This window comes from Spea bombifrons, chromosome 7 (genome assembly GCF_027358695.1).
Source record: "Spea bombifrons isolate aSpeBom1 chromosome 7, aSpeBom1.2.pri, whole genome shotgun sequence".
Classification (NCBI taxonomy): domain Eukaryota; kingdom Metazoa; phylum Chordata; class Amphibia; order Anura; family Pelobatidae; genus Spea; species Spea bombifrons.
The window spans coordinates 40,220,520-40,235,146 of record NC_071093.1 but is presented as its reverse complement, the minus strand read 5'-3'; the positions used below and the strand labels follow the sequence as shown (position 1 = coordinate 40,235,146).

General features: G+C 38.3%; 1 protein-coding gene across 2 annotated transcripts in view; it reads right to left on the bottom strand.

Moving 5' to 3' along the window:
• Positions 1-14,627, bottom strand: part of ELFN1 (extracellular leucine rich repeat and fibronectin type III domain containing 1) — a 186,769-nt gene that overhangs the window by 139,191 nt on the left and 32,951 nt on the right. For both annotated transcript variants that reach the window (XM_053472086.1, XM_053472087.1), the window contains one exon: positions 13,218-13,268. The gene's annotated coding sequence lies outside the window, so the exon portion shown is untranslated. The remainder of the gene's footprint in view (positions 1-13,217; positions 13,269-14,627) is intronic.

The window sequence follows — 14,627 nt, the reverse complement described above, 5'->3', positions numbered from 1 at the left end:
ACAAACATATCTCGTTTTAGTAGAAAGATGAAACAAGAAAATGACGGCCCGATAAGGAAGACTCAACGAACCTAATCAGCTGTCACCGAGTCACTTATCTTGTGGGAATTCTTGTGAAGGTCAATGTTTTGTCTGAAACATCGAAAGATAGTTAAGATTCCTCTTTCATATTTTTCTGTCGAGACCTCAGGCTACATATATATATATATATATATATAACACACGCATATTTTTTACAGATCATTTAATCCCACCTTCCCTGTTTCAGTGATACAGGCCTATGATGTGAAGGCAATGTATTGCTAAGTTGGTTTAATGTCTTGGTGTCCCAGTCTGTTTCTAAATACAATATATACCTCGTTACCCCAAAATCTGAGAATTTTTTAAAAATACGCTTTACATAAACATTAATTTTATTCCATTCGTTACATATCTATCAGTGAAGCTTAACAATACCTAAATACATTGACGAATCCTTCACAAAGAAAACTGTTAATCAATGTTTTGTAATGAACAACGTATAGATAACTTCATACGTATTACCATGGCAACATGATATCTCTAAAGTTTAAAAAAACATCCATTTTATATTTATGTTGTGATAATGATGTCATAAAGTTACTCACAAACAACAATTTAATTGTACTTTAGTTAAACAGCTTTTACTTGTTTATATAAAAAACACACGTTTATAAAATGCCTTAACCTTTCCAAAGAAATCCCAAGAATGTTATTTCTGTGTCTTCAAAATAGTCTTTTGCAAATGCTTTGTACTGTAACTGATTACAGCATTAAATTGACTTGCCACCGTTGTGTTTTTAATATCGGTATTTTGCTTTATAAACATTGTTCACCAGTTTCTTTTTATATTTTTTTTTTACTTCAGTCTGATACTATTTTAAAATTCTAATTTGAAATAAATAACTAATTGAACGACTTGTTTTAAGTTTCTTTTTACAGGTGTAGTCTTCTTCAGGTCTGCTAACGGAAGCCGCTACCCTATAGCACCGTGCCGCAGAACGAAGTGCAGCAATTAGATCAATTAAAAGAACCGGGGGGGAACAAACAGGCTCGCGAAAGCATGAAGTGACACCAAACATGACAACGGAGACTACAACAGAGAACACAATATAAACAAAACCTTCTATTCTTCAACTCACATTATCTTTCAAATCGACGCGCACAAATATTATTAATAGTCATGTTTCCCCATTATCATACTAAGCGATCGCTATACGGTGCATAAAATCCTACTGGGTTTGCTTATCCATTAGTAATTTCCTTTAAGCTACCATTTTATTTTTTCTCAAAGCCACTTACTAAATCCAGAACCTCTGCCCACCTTCTTTGACGACTGAAACATTCTTGACAAAGGGTATTCTAACTCCTTGAGGATATCTACCCTGGTTTGAATACATTTAGGATGTTAAGAGTATCCTACTTTGTTCCTAGACATCCTTCCAAATTCCTTTGGACTTTCTTTGAGTAATAGGAGAATTTTCTGGTCCTACACCACATCCTATAATATGGCTCTCGGAATGTTGGGGTCTTAACCACCAGTTTCTATGGTATCTTCACCTGGGCTTCCAACCAAGAAGTCATGTTGATCGCTTATATTCTTAATTCTTATTTCCTCTTTGACTTTCAAGGCATTACCGATAACTATTTCTTAATCGTAGGGCATATAATTACCGCTACAGTTATATAAGCAATTAAAATGTGTGATAAACCAACATAACAAGGTTTATCGCTAAGCGAAATAATTATTGAATGGTATCCATGCTAAAACAGCCAGATTTAGAATCACCCTGTCCTCGTCCGCAAATAGGTTCATCTATCTATGTTAATATGCCCTTTGGAGTAATTTGTTAATTCACAATGCAAATAGGGAGTGACAGCACATTTCTCACATACGTGTTCTATCTTCCATTTTTATCCTTATTTTAATTTAGCAACAGTCCCCTGTGAACTTATCTATCATCCATAATTGATATGATGATGGAAAGAGCCAGTTTCACTGCCTTGATGACACAAAGAATTGCTTTGTCTGGTTATTTCTAAATGTTTTAGAGCAGCTGTTTTAGAGTGATGCCGAACACCCGCATTTTACTTTGGGTACTTGATGTTTGGGTTCTTTTCTTCTCCTGTTTTAACTCTGCTGTGTAAATTTAGTGTTGGGGTAACTACAGTGAGGTAAGGAAGAGAGAGATGGTAATACAAGCAACGTTTTCTGGCTAGTAGGCCTAGAATGGCAGGTCCAGGGTGGGTGGAAGCCCCTCTACTGGATAACAGGGAGCCAATCAATCAGGTTCCCTGTAACGCCACTACTCAATGGACGGTCAAAAGAGAGATCACTGATCTCCGCCGCCGCGCTATTAACACTATGGAGGGCTTGGGCCGAGTCAAGCCTTGTCCTCCATAGTCTTCCACCGAAGACCCTGCGTCCTCTTTCCAAAAGGCTCTAGGATTTTCCAGATCAATAAGTCTATCTTAGTTGCCTGTTTTAAAAGTTAAGCAGCGGAGGGTGGTTAAATTATAGTCTTTGGTACTGTTTTTGTTTTCTCCAGATAGTTTGTCTTCCATCTCGTCGGGTCAAACTGAACCCTAACCAGGTCAGACCTGTGACCTGTGTGTCTCTAATGTAGGACGCCCATGACTGAGGCTGACAAACACAGGATATTTGGATGTTAGATCTCAACTCCCGTCCCCATCTTTCTTTCGACTTATTCTAAGCTAATCTATAGCTTGCTTGACCTTTCATGAGTATACTTATGAGCACCGCTGTGCATTTTTAATGCTGATGAGTACAGATTTGTAATGCTTCACTGCTCATATTTACTAATCCTCACTTCAATATAAAACATCCACAATAACCATAAGAGAATTATGATAATCCATCAGGCAAGTTACCTACAATGCTAACCCCTATTCCATAAATGTAACAATGTATCATTATGTAACGTGAACTATCGTCAATGACACGGATGGTCTATGAGAAGGAGATAAGTGAATAGTTTTTTGTTCCTTTAACATAGGTTTAATGCCGCTTTAAATTGTCTACTGTTTGAAGGTCATTCCACTCTTACGCAAATAAATCTATTCACGTATATGACCACAAAGGAAAACCACTGAGAGCTCATGGGGAAGGCAGCTAAACAAAGTTTTCATGGTAGAGATACAAGCGCTATCAGTGATCCATGGCGTATCGGACTAATGTGCAAGTCTGCAGAATTTCTATGGAGCCCTTTTGACCCCTTTAGAATTTGCTTACAATTTAAATCAGCCGGCATTGTTTCTGATCCGCGTACAGCTGCATTATGTGACATTATTTGCACCAGGAAATACATGTCACTGGGAGGTGGGGGGTGGGGGGGACTTGAACGTTACATTCATATTACTGAAATTGTAAGGGTGCGGAGGCAGTTTTTTTCTGTCTGGTGTACCGTGAACCCGTAATGCGACTCAAATAATGCAAATTGCTTTCAAACAGTTTGCGTTGGAATAGTTCCCAGATTCGCACAAGCAGCAAGTGAAGCCCGGAAATGAAAAACGCCGTAAAAAAAAATAGAGCGGAATATATAGCAGACATAGGGTCTGATTAATCAAAGCAATCCTAGACGTATAGGTCGATTAGCCAAGATTAATACCAGGATTCCACTTATTACTCCAAATTGAGCAGTTGGACCAACAGTTGGCTTCATGAGTATGGCTCATGCATAGAGAAGGGTTGGGTCACCATTAGGCTGTTATAAGATTGGTCGGGGCCAGGCCATGCCTTATCTCATAACGCTCAACCAACTTAAGGCTCATACTTAAATGGCAGGAGATAGTAGAGGGGGGTATTGGGTTTTTCCCCCTCCATGGCCATCGTCTTTGTTGGGCTCCATGACTTAAAGGCCAAAAGTACCTTTTAAATCAGTGTATGATCAAAGATCTTTCTTGTAATTCAGCACTGGGACACAACCAAGGGGGTGTCCCCACTGCTAACAATCATGATGTTGACTAGCCATGTCATAATACAAATAATTGCCAATTTTTGGAAGAAACAAACAAAAAAAATTTAAGAACCTTGTTCTAAAGAGCTTGCAATTTAGAGCCGATGACAAGGAACCTACTGGTCCAAATGTTCTGTGATTACCTATTATGTCACCTTTCTTTTTTTTGGCATCTAGGGCATTATTAAGGCTTTCCTTAGACATCATGACCTAAACATAGATAATTATATAACCGAACAGGACTTTTACAACAATTATCGTATTTAAACAAACTTTCCTGCTTTGTAAAAGTTGATATACACAACTGGGTTAAAAAAAACCAAAAACATAATAGTTATTATCCTGAAATAAAATAAATTATTGCAAATCTTTGTGTTTGAATGCATAATTTATGACCGCGGGGAATTTATTTGAAAGAAAGCAAATTAACAGCGGCAAATAGCTAACTTTTATTGGGTATTTAAAAGAGAGATTGCAAAGTTAACGCTGCTTAATACTTTCGAATGACATTTGTAATATCATCAGGATAAAGGGACTCATAATTTCTTTTATAGAACGGTCCAGGTGAATGATGGAAGATGAAATATTAGGAAGTAAAAGCTTTTAAATTAATCATTCACAGATATTAACGGCAGTCCATAACTCAAGAGCGGAATATTACAGGTTTCACATTATCCGGTCGGGGAGAATTGAATCTCTATCAGCAGAACCGAATATTACAAGGCTCTCGCTATTTGTCACTCTATATTATAGTGAAAAATAGACCTCGTATTTAATTCCATTCAGTGGACCAGGAACTGGATTTAGGTGCAGCTGGCATATTTTAACAAAGACCAGGAAGACCATTCAGATATTATAATCAAGCAAAGACTTTATACTGATTTCGGATTTGTTGAATATGTACCTATTGAACGTTCCATCACTGCCCCAAAACCTGGATACTCAAATGTATTTGTATTATCTGTGAATATTTTAAAGCCCTCTCCAGACGTCTGTGTCAGCATACCTCCCAAGTGTCCATTTTTCATAAGACAGTCCCACTGCCCTTCTGTTCTGCTTTTGCACGCAGCGGGGATCATGAGCTAGTTGGGGAGATCGTCTGATCAATAGAGGTCTGTGTGGTTGCAGCACAAGCCTCCAATGCAGCTCCGACGCAGGCCTTCATCGCAAGTCCCGCGAGGTGCCTCTTCAGCAGACCCCTCCGTCTTCTAACCAAAGACCCCACAAAGGCGTCCTGATTTGGACACCTGAAATGTTCTGGGTATGGGTTAGAACATCTCCTGCCACATAGGTTCTTCATTTATGGTGCTCCAAGTTGGCTATAATTGGCATTATATACAATATGACTTGGCCAGCTTAATGGTAGCCAATACAGCTATGTTAGGATCAGGTAGGACTCAGGGAATGCAAAATAAGTGCTATTGAAAAACACCCTTCCCGAGTTTTTATTTTTAATGAATGTAACTGAAACCCTAATATTTTGTTCCAGGAAGGGTATTTTTAAGTAGTATCTATAGTATCTATCTATCCTACCCGGTTATACTCATATAACTCTTAGTCTGGTGCACGCCTTACCTGCCATGGCAGACTAGAACGGCTCTCATCTGATGTCAAATTCTGGATTAAAATGTTTCCTTCTAATAATTATTATTAATGAATTGTGGGGAACCATCAGTGTTGTCTCGGTCGATTTGATACTCGGGGCAGAGATCTAATTCAACCCCAATAATATCTCCTCCAATCCTAAAGTGTTCGGAACGCAGATCCATGCATTGGTTCGGTTCTGCGGGTGCGAAGTATGGACTTAAATAAAGAAATAGTTAAATGCCAATGCTGCCCTTTAATGAAAAGAAAAGATAACTGATTTTCAAACTAGAAAATATCATGGATTTTCAAAGGAAAATAATGACCCTGTCTTTTCGTGAATAATGTGACATATTAAAAAAAAAAAAAAAAACAATTCTTACCGTTTTATTAATGGGTTTTGCCACTGAAGAAAAGCTATAAAATGAAGTCTAATTTGTGTTGATATTCTCTGTAGAAATGGAGGCAATTATACCGGAGTACATTAAGACAGAAAATGTATGATATACGTATTCATTTTGTCACACTCTCCAAACATCAAAGGATGTCTCTCTTGCTCCGGGTTGTAATAGAACGCTCTGCAGATTAAGACGTTTCTGTTTTTCTTCCGTTCCTCTGAACGTGTTTAGAAGAGGATGCCTTGTATTTATTGATTAAACCAAGTAAGAAACCAACCCCACCAGCTGGTATTGATCTGGAAGAAAATATGCATTTTCCTAGTAGTTAGAACCGGCAAGCCCCAGGCGCGGACTCCATGAGGTTACTCATCAATTTTACATCTCTGTATGCGCGCCGGGCCGGCAAACCGAGACATGATGCCCACAGAGACCAAAGCAATTCTGTTAAAACGTACCTGTGTCATCGGGAGTATAGCCCAGATCCTTCAAAAGCGAATTATTCCAGGGTTACGTACCCCAATGTCTTAAGGGGGGCGATAACCGGAGCAGCCTGCGCGGCCATCTACGGCTCCTGGATAAGTAATGGGCGACTCCAGGTCCTACTGAAGCCTTAATTCGGCTCTGCGATAACATTACTGAATATTGAGCTTCTGTCATTCCTAAGAAATTAACATCGAATGTGATGGTGGGGTTTTATTTAATGTAACGTAGATCAGGAACAACATTCTTATGATTTATTTTTAATGAATATACTAACAGGATAAGGGATCTCGATATTTATAGGGCTTTGGAGGAACGAACAGAGAAAGAGGGGATGTGATAGAAACATCTAAATACTTTATTTAGCAAAGGAGGAGAAATGTCAGAACAAGAGGCCATCATCTAAAACTAGAGGGCCAGAAGGTTAGATGAAATGTAAGAAAGTTTTACAGGAGGGTGGTGGATACGTGGAACAGCCTCCCAGCAGACGTAGAAGAGGTTACTACAATGAGGGAAATGAAACATGCATGTGATAGGCTTTAGATTAGGAAAGTGGGCAGATTAGATGGGCCGAATATGATTGTTCACCAGTCCTTTCTCCTTCTGGTTGGGGAAAGCATTAGGAGACAGGAGGAAAGAGACTCCATGGAGAGGTAAGAGCCCATCTCTCGCCCCTGCCGCGGTAAGAAGACCTGCGGAGGGGGTGCTGTGCGTGTACACATGATGCACGAGTTTCATTATATGCCAAGTGTTAACAAGATCTCCAGATTGCCTATTATTTTCTGTTGAGGTTAATGAGCGTTAACAGTTGAGTCAACAAATCTGGTTTATTCATCATGTGAAACATGAAATATAGCAAAGAGGAAATGCCCTCATCATACAAAACAATTACGTGCTACCGGGAGATGTTATAAACAAACCATAATGTTATAAACAAAATTTAAACCAAAGAAAAAATCACTTTCCATTCTGTCTCAATAAGGAAAAGTAGTCCCTTTTGCACATTAGCTTCATATACTGACTTACATGAACATACCACTCAAGTGTCCCATTTCAGAAGGCACAGTCCCACTTTGGAAGCCATAATACACACCTTCCAAGTGGAACAGCCCTATTTTGAGACTCAAATCCCTCTTTCCTCCCAATTGTCCCTCTTTCCTCCCAATTGTCCCTCTTTTCTAGAACCCCAGAATGTTTCATGGAATAGTAAATACCCCCCACAAATTTATAGTTCATTTCCTTTCAGTAAATATTCTGACAAATAAAATAATATCATAATCGAGGTTATGAATAAGAGGTCTGCTGATTTCTTTTAATTTCCATAACACGGCCACTTTTCTAACCTAGCATCAGAATTACTTTTTATATAAAACTCCCAATAATAACGAATTTAAATTACTTATTTAGGTCTGGAAATGTTCTTAAGGGAACATATATATATATATATATATATATATATATATATATATATATATATATATATGTAAATATATTTATTTATGTATATTTATATATATATATATTTATATATTTATATTTATTTATTTTTTATATATTTTAGATATTTTTTTTTATATATATATATATATATATTTTTTTTTTATGGGAAGACCATTCTAGAAGTTACCCTGCCCTTAAAACCCTTCCGCGGGTTCAGAATTCCATCTCCTCCTCATTATAGCCTGCGAAACCCTTTGAATCTTGCCAAGTCTCAGATGCCGCGCACGTCAATGTGATTAAAGCAAAGTGTCCACTTGGATCTTTACGTAGCTTTGATATTGGATAAAAAAGCAAATGACACAGTATTTCCTAGTGTAGCCGAGATGTTGCTTTTTTTTTTCCAAGAGCGGCAAAAAAATATCAAATGGTTGCATTTTACCCAATGTTTATGCAAATTAATACGATTAGAGGATTTTTTTTTCACCAATATTTTCTAAAAAAAAGCTTAAAAAAATACATTGTGTTAGGTTTTAAGAGATTAGTAATTTATCGGGTAGGGGGGGCCATGCAGAGCTCCATCTCATTGCAATGACCGTGCATCATACAGGAGCAAGCCAGTCCTTGTTATAGAAGAAGCATCCTGGGGCTGGAACTTCTTAACGCGCGATTCATTTAATTAAAGTGCAACGTCTTACTGTTTGGAGAAGCAACCCCATAGCCGTTAGACCTTATATCTGCATGCGGCCCTGGAAAAATATGCCCCTTCCCCTAGAAGACAACAATTTCCCTTGTAAAATATCAGGCTTGAGAGCTGAACGCAAACGTCCGGCCATATCTAAAATGCAATCGAAAGCAGCATTTTCAGCCCGGTGGGACAATCTGTGATGTCATACAAAATATAATATGAGGCCAACTTTTACAGTGAACAGAAAAACTGTAAAATATTTTTTTGTCCGTTGACTTACTTACATTAAAGCACTAACAGCTTTCCTTAGACAATATCACTTAGGATAATAGGTTTATCCTAGACTGACCTCTTCGACTCATTCATCTACGCAGAGCAAGAATGAACGCCCTATTGTGCCACGATTCAGCTTGAATGTATTTATTGGATATTATAAGATAATATATATCATACGAAATGCCTGAAATGGTTCAACATCTAAATGTCCTCGATCCTTTCACACGGCACTTACGCTACAATAGAAAGGTTAACTAATTAATAGAATGATTCGCGTACTCTTTTCATATGCAGTAATAGCCACCAAGTGATCAATTTGCAAAATGTTCATAGAAGACCAAACATGGGAAAGAGATGTCGTTGTTTATTAGAATTTTGCTTTAATCTAAGTCTATCTGTTTTCATGCATATGCTCTTGATTGTTGAGTTGAAAGAAATGACATAGTAAAAAAAAATGGGGGGGGTGATTTATAAAGCGGACGTCAGCGTGAAAATGGGTGAAAATGTGCAAATCTGCTATTAATATGATCATTTCAAAGGATTCATCTGCAAGCTGATAAAAATTCAGCGCATCTTAATGAATAAATGCGTTTATGCCCCCCAAAAAGCTTAATTTTAGGTATTAAGTGTCATGTGTTTACTGTTCCTTTATAAATCACCCCTAATGTTGCATAAAACATTTACATATTACATCAGGCAAATGGGATGTTACCCTTTTAATGGCATTGATCTATTTTGTTTAATTTTGCTTTGCTAGTGATTTACAAAATTTCATAGAAACAAAGAATTTGGCCCATTGTATCTGGGGACTTTTCTACCTCCCGTGAAGCCCCAAGGCTTACTTGCCCTTGATCCCATCTTATTTTCAGAATAGTATCTCACACAGGTATTACACTCCACCATTTCAATTGGAAGGTCGCTTCATGTCTCCACTACCATTTCTGTGAAATTACTATATTACTCCTAGTTTTGGGGAGATTTCATGTTCGACTGTTTCTTCACCTTCAAAAAATGACCCCTATGTTGTATGCTGTTTAGCCCCTTTGACGTGTGTTTGTGTTTTGCTCAGTCCGTGTTAATATGAAACCGTGTAAATGAAACAAAGTGTAGATTTCAAAACATTTGCATTCATCAGAATGAAGAAAATCTCTTCTATACGCAAATGGCCGCCGACAGCTAGTGACGTAAAAATGAGTAATTGCGGAGAACGGTTTCCATTGTACGCATCTCCCTGGGCCTTTTGTTTCATGAAAATACCATTGTTGGAAATAACCTTTGAGGGCAATATCAGGCTTCATTTTGACAAAAGCCGGAGTAATTAATGGAGGCGTTGAGTAGTATTGTTGAGATGTCTGGCAAAAGGAAAGTCTGGTGGCAGCCTACTGTTCTATATTTCAGTGCGTGATTTCTCGTATTTATTAATTGCGTTGAGCTTAAGAGGAACCAGTCCTGGTGGACCAGGGGCCAGCAATACCTCACAACACTGCCGCTCCGACAGGAGATTGGGTCCTGCCGTGTGTGCCGGCTGGATATAAAAATGTAACACGGGGCCGCACAGCATCATTTAGTGGCTGAATGACTGATGAGTCATCCCCAGTCCGGCCCTAAGAGGAACTGTCCCCTGCATAGAATGACTTTGTCACAAAAACCATAAACCTGTCATTAATCGTTAGAGAATCAACAGAAATTGGCTAATATGCCTGGGCACACCGGGGATTCAACATGACTTCCTGTTTTCTCCACCAGTCACAGAACATGTTACAGAGCTGTCAAATGAACAACCAATCAGGTTCAGGCAGGTGAAATGCACATCGGGAAAGATCATTTTCTCAACAAAAGAAACATCACAATGCGAAACTCTACAATGCAAATAAATTGCATCTCAAGTGAAACATGATACTTGATCTATACATTGTTCTAGGCAAGGGTTTATGCAGGATACAGATGTTTATAAGCTCCTACAGAAAATTGTACGCCGACTAAAAGACACCCGATCCTGGGAATGCCAACGGGAGGATCAAATTCATTGCACAGTAAAATTAGTTTCTCTCCCCCCCCCCCCCCGGCATTCCAAAACTTGCAAAAAAATATTTTGATCTAAGCATTGGCTTGTAACTTGGGCTGGCAGCACAACAACCAGGTCAGCCATTGGGCGCTTCGTAGCGCACGCCTTGTCATCGTGTGCGTGACACTTGCATGTAAACGGTAAAAAAAAAAGGCATTTTCTCAAATAGATTCTCTTTATCATCCTGTTTATAGCACAATACAAGAGCAGCTGATTGCAGATGAATACAATGAAACATCTTATGCTATCTAACAATGTAACAGAGTTTATGTACAATCACGGCACATGGCACACATAAAGGGGCTTGGATAAAAAAAAAACATGATTGCTGTGTCCAGACATGAAACATCTCTTTGTAAACTCGCAAGTGCTTTTATTGTAGAACGTGTTTAATACTCTGCAAAAAATATTAATTTCCCTCAATTCATAATACGCATGAATTTGTGTTCTGAGAAATGACAGCTATTGTTCTGTGATTTGTGACTTAGCTGATTTCTAAATCCATTTCAAACTAATTTATTAATACTTAGCTACCCCCCCCTTTCCCACTTGCTGACATGGAAGATGGAAAAATCAGGCAGTATTTCTAGGAGCTTTGATTAAAGTCGGGGTCATAGATGTATCTGGGGTCAGCAAACATAAAGAATGCTTCCCATCCACTTAGAAAGTGCACATACAAGACATATGGAGACTGAGAGGAAAGGCTGTAAGTGGTTAAATCAAGAGAGGGGGATGCGAAGAGAGTATAAGAAAGATTAAAAAAAACAAGGATGAGAATTGTGCATTCGGATTGATGTGAATTGCACATTTTGGCAAGTTTGGCAATTTTTACAAAGCCACGAAAATGAAATCCGACCACCCAAGAATCAGAAAAATGAAGCAAAGAGCTCAGAATTTCTGTCCGCAATTTCCAGTCCCTTTCACTCACTCACTCACTCACTCACTCTCTCACACTCTCATTCTTGTTCACACTCTCATTCTTGCTCTCTAAATGTTTCCCTACCTTCTCTGCCGACCACTTCCGCATCTTCTTTTTCTTCATCTTCTCTCTTTCATCTTCTATTTTCATCCGCATAACCTTGCGCAAACTTCCGCCGCAATTTGGGTGAATGTTCACCTTAGGGCGCCACCGTTTTGGGGGAAGTTCACATCAGGTTATGCCTGATTCTCCAATAGGGTGGGAAGACGTCCTCAAAAGTGCTGCAATTGCGATGGAAATTCACATTCGGGCAGCATTTTTGATGACATCCTCCCAATCCACCCGAATGAAGATAGAAGATGAGAAACAAGAAGATGTGGAAGTGGAAGCAAAAGCCCAAGTGATCATAGAAGGAGGTATGGAGTATGAGAGTGAGGGAACGAGAATGAGAGTGTGAGTTTGAGTGAGAGAGAATATGGGCACAGGCAACAAGTTTTGTTCCCAAATAAAATCCCCCCCCCCCGATTTTCGTCCAAACTGAATGGTCAGGGAACATAATTTGTTGCCCAAAAATGAATGGGCCAAAAAAATACCCAAAAAATAAAGCTGATCTGAACTAAATTGGGGATAGATGTAAAGATGGAGAGAGAACTAGAGAAGCAAAATGCAGTTGGACCTCCGCCAGATGTGGAATCAGAATGTATTGAACAAAACACACAAAAAAGAAGCTTATGAATTTACAAATAGTGAGGAACCACTGAGGAACGACAATCAAGCATTCTTCTACTTCATTGGACCTCCACTTCAATTTTGGGGCACAATTAGCCAGACAACGAAAGAAAGAAAGAAAGAAAGAAAGAAAGAAAGAAAGAAAGAAAGAAAGAAAGAAAGAAAGAAAAGCACCAAAGGTATGCAAAATTTGGAAAATCATTCTTAACAATCGCACAGATTCCGTAAAATATTGAGGGTGAAGAATCCAAACTTGCGCAACTGGATTTCCTCAATGTTTCTCTTATTTTAGTCACATTTTATATCATTTGTGAAATTAATAACTTCCAGAACATAAAAGGAATTAGTATTTTTAATATGAAATATAGCTCACAGGGATAATATATATTAAATTACATTTACATAGCCCAAGCAAGACTAATGCAAACACGAATAATAAAATGTCCTTTCCTCTTGCTACTCATATAATTACTATTGTATTACCATCAGAACAAATAGTGGATTTTTTTAGTTGATTTCTAATTATAAGAGATAGGCAACTGGCAAAAAAACATATTAACCCTTTGAGTCATAGAGCGCAGGGTGACAGACAGTTCAAATTGTTCAAATACAGGTATAAAAAAAAAGAAGCCAACTCAAGACTCACCCTTCAGGTTTTCAGATCCTCGAGAGTATTTTTCTGGATGCAGACAAGCGCCTAAAGATGGAAGGATAGGAAGCATTTTAGCCATATTGTCTCCAACTCAATGAGCCAGACAGAACCAAGCGTTAGACCCCCAAAAATCCAAAAGAACCTATGCTTAGAGCGGACTAGGCAATGTCCACCAGTACTGTTATGATCATAGGTTGTGCCACCTTATTATATCAAGAGACCACCAACACATTCTAACGTCTCTAGACAGCTTTACAGAGGCTTCCAGGTCTCTAGTAATGAATAAGCAGAAAGACCATTCACATAATGGTTATTTTTTTTCCAATACATTCCAAACATCATCTGATCGCTGACTCCATTCTGTTTTGATCTTCTTCTGGAATTCACTTTTTTTTTTCATTCTTATTCTGCTATCATTGCACAAAAGCCATTCATCAGCCTGCGCGGCGTATCATTAACCCAAGCATATAGCTATCATTTTGATCCGTGCCGAGTTTAGTCCTCCAGACCTCCATCTCCTGATATCGCCATTATACTTTATCTACCACCGACGTCGCCGAAGCCAGCCATTTCTTCTGTCGCAAACAGAGGAGCAGAAGACGAGAAAGTTTAATGAGAACCACTGTTCTAATGAACCTCGTTAATGCCTCCTTGGAATGCTATATATCTGAAAACGTCGTCTTTTCTGTTTATCTAACCTTATACATAATTGCAGAATTCTGACCCCGCAGGCATACAAGTCTCTACAATTGTAAACATTATTGTATAATTCACCCTAGGGATTCATTTCCTTGCCAAAAAACTCAGCAGGTTCTCCAATTGTCTAAAGAAGTAAATGAAATGCCTACGTGAAACTCTACCTTTCCATAATTATATTTAATGCTTTCCAACAGGTTTCCCATATATTTAGAGGACCACAGTTATAATCAGTATTAATTAAAATTCTTCATTGGAAAACCAGAAGCAATCAATATAGTGTTTCATTAAGACCATTTACAATCAAAGGTTCCAAATGGTCAGGTTCAACTTTCTCTGTTACAGTCAATGCCGTATATGTTTTGCTATCATGGTGTCACCATTCAGTACTCTAAGCTGAGATTATTGAATTTGTTTGGGTCTGGGTCTTTAAATAATTCTACAACATATGCAATTTTACAAGAATAAATGAAAACATAGACTTTGACAGCAGATATAACCTCTCAGGCCATGTAGCCTGTCCATGTTCCACTTTCTGTAGGACCTCAAGACCTCCTTGGTATTGTATGTTCAGGATAGTCTTTTCCATGTCCCATACATGTTTAAGTTCCATCACTGTAGTAACCAATACAGCTTCTCCAACCTTGAGTTAAATAAGAGTTGATTTTATAGAATCAAAACCTGTGATCCCTACGTTCCTTTATTTAA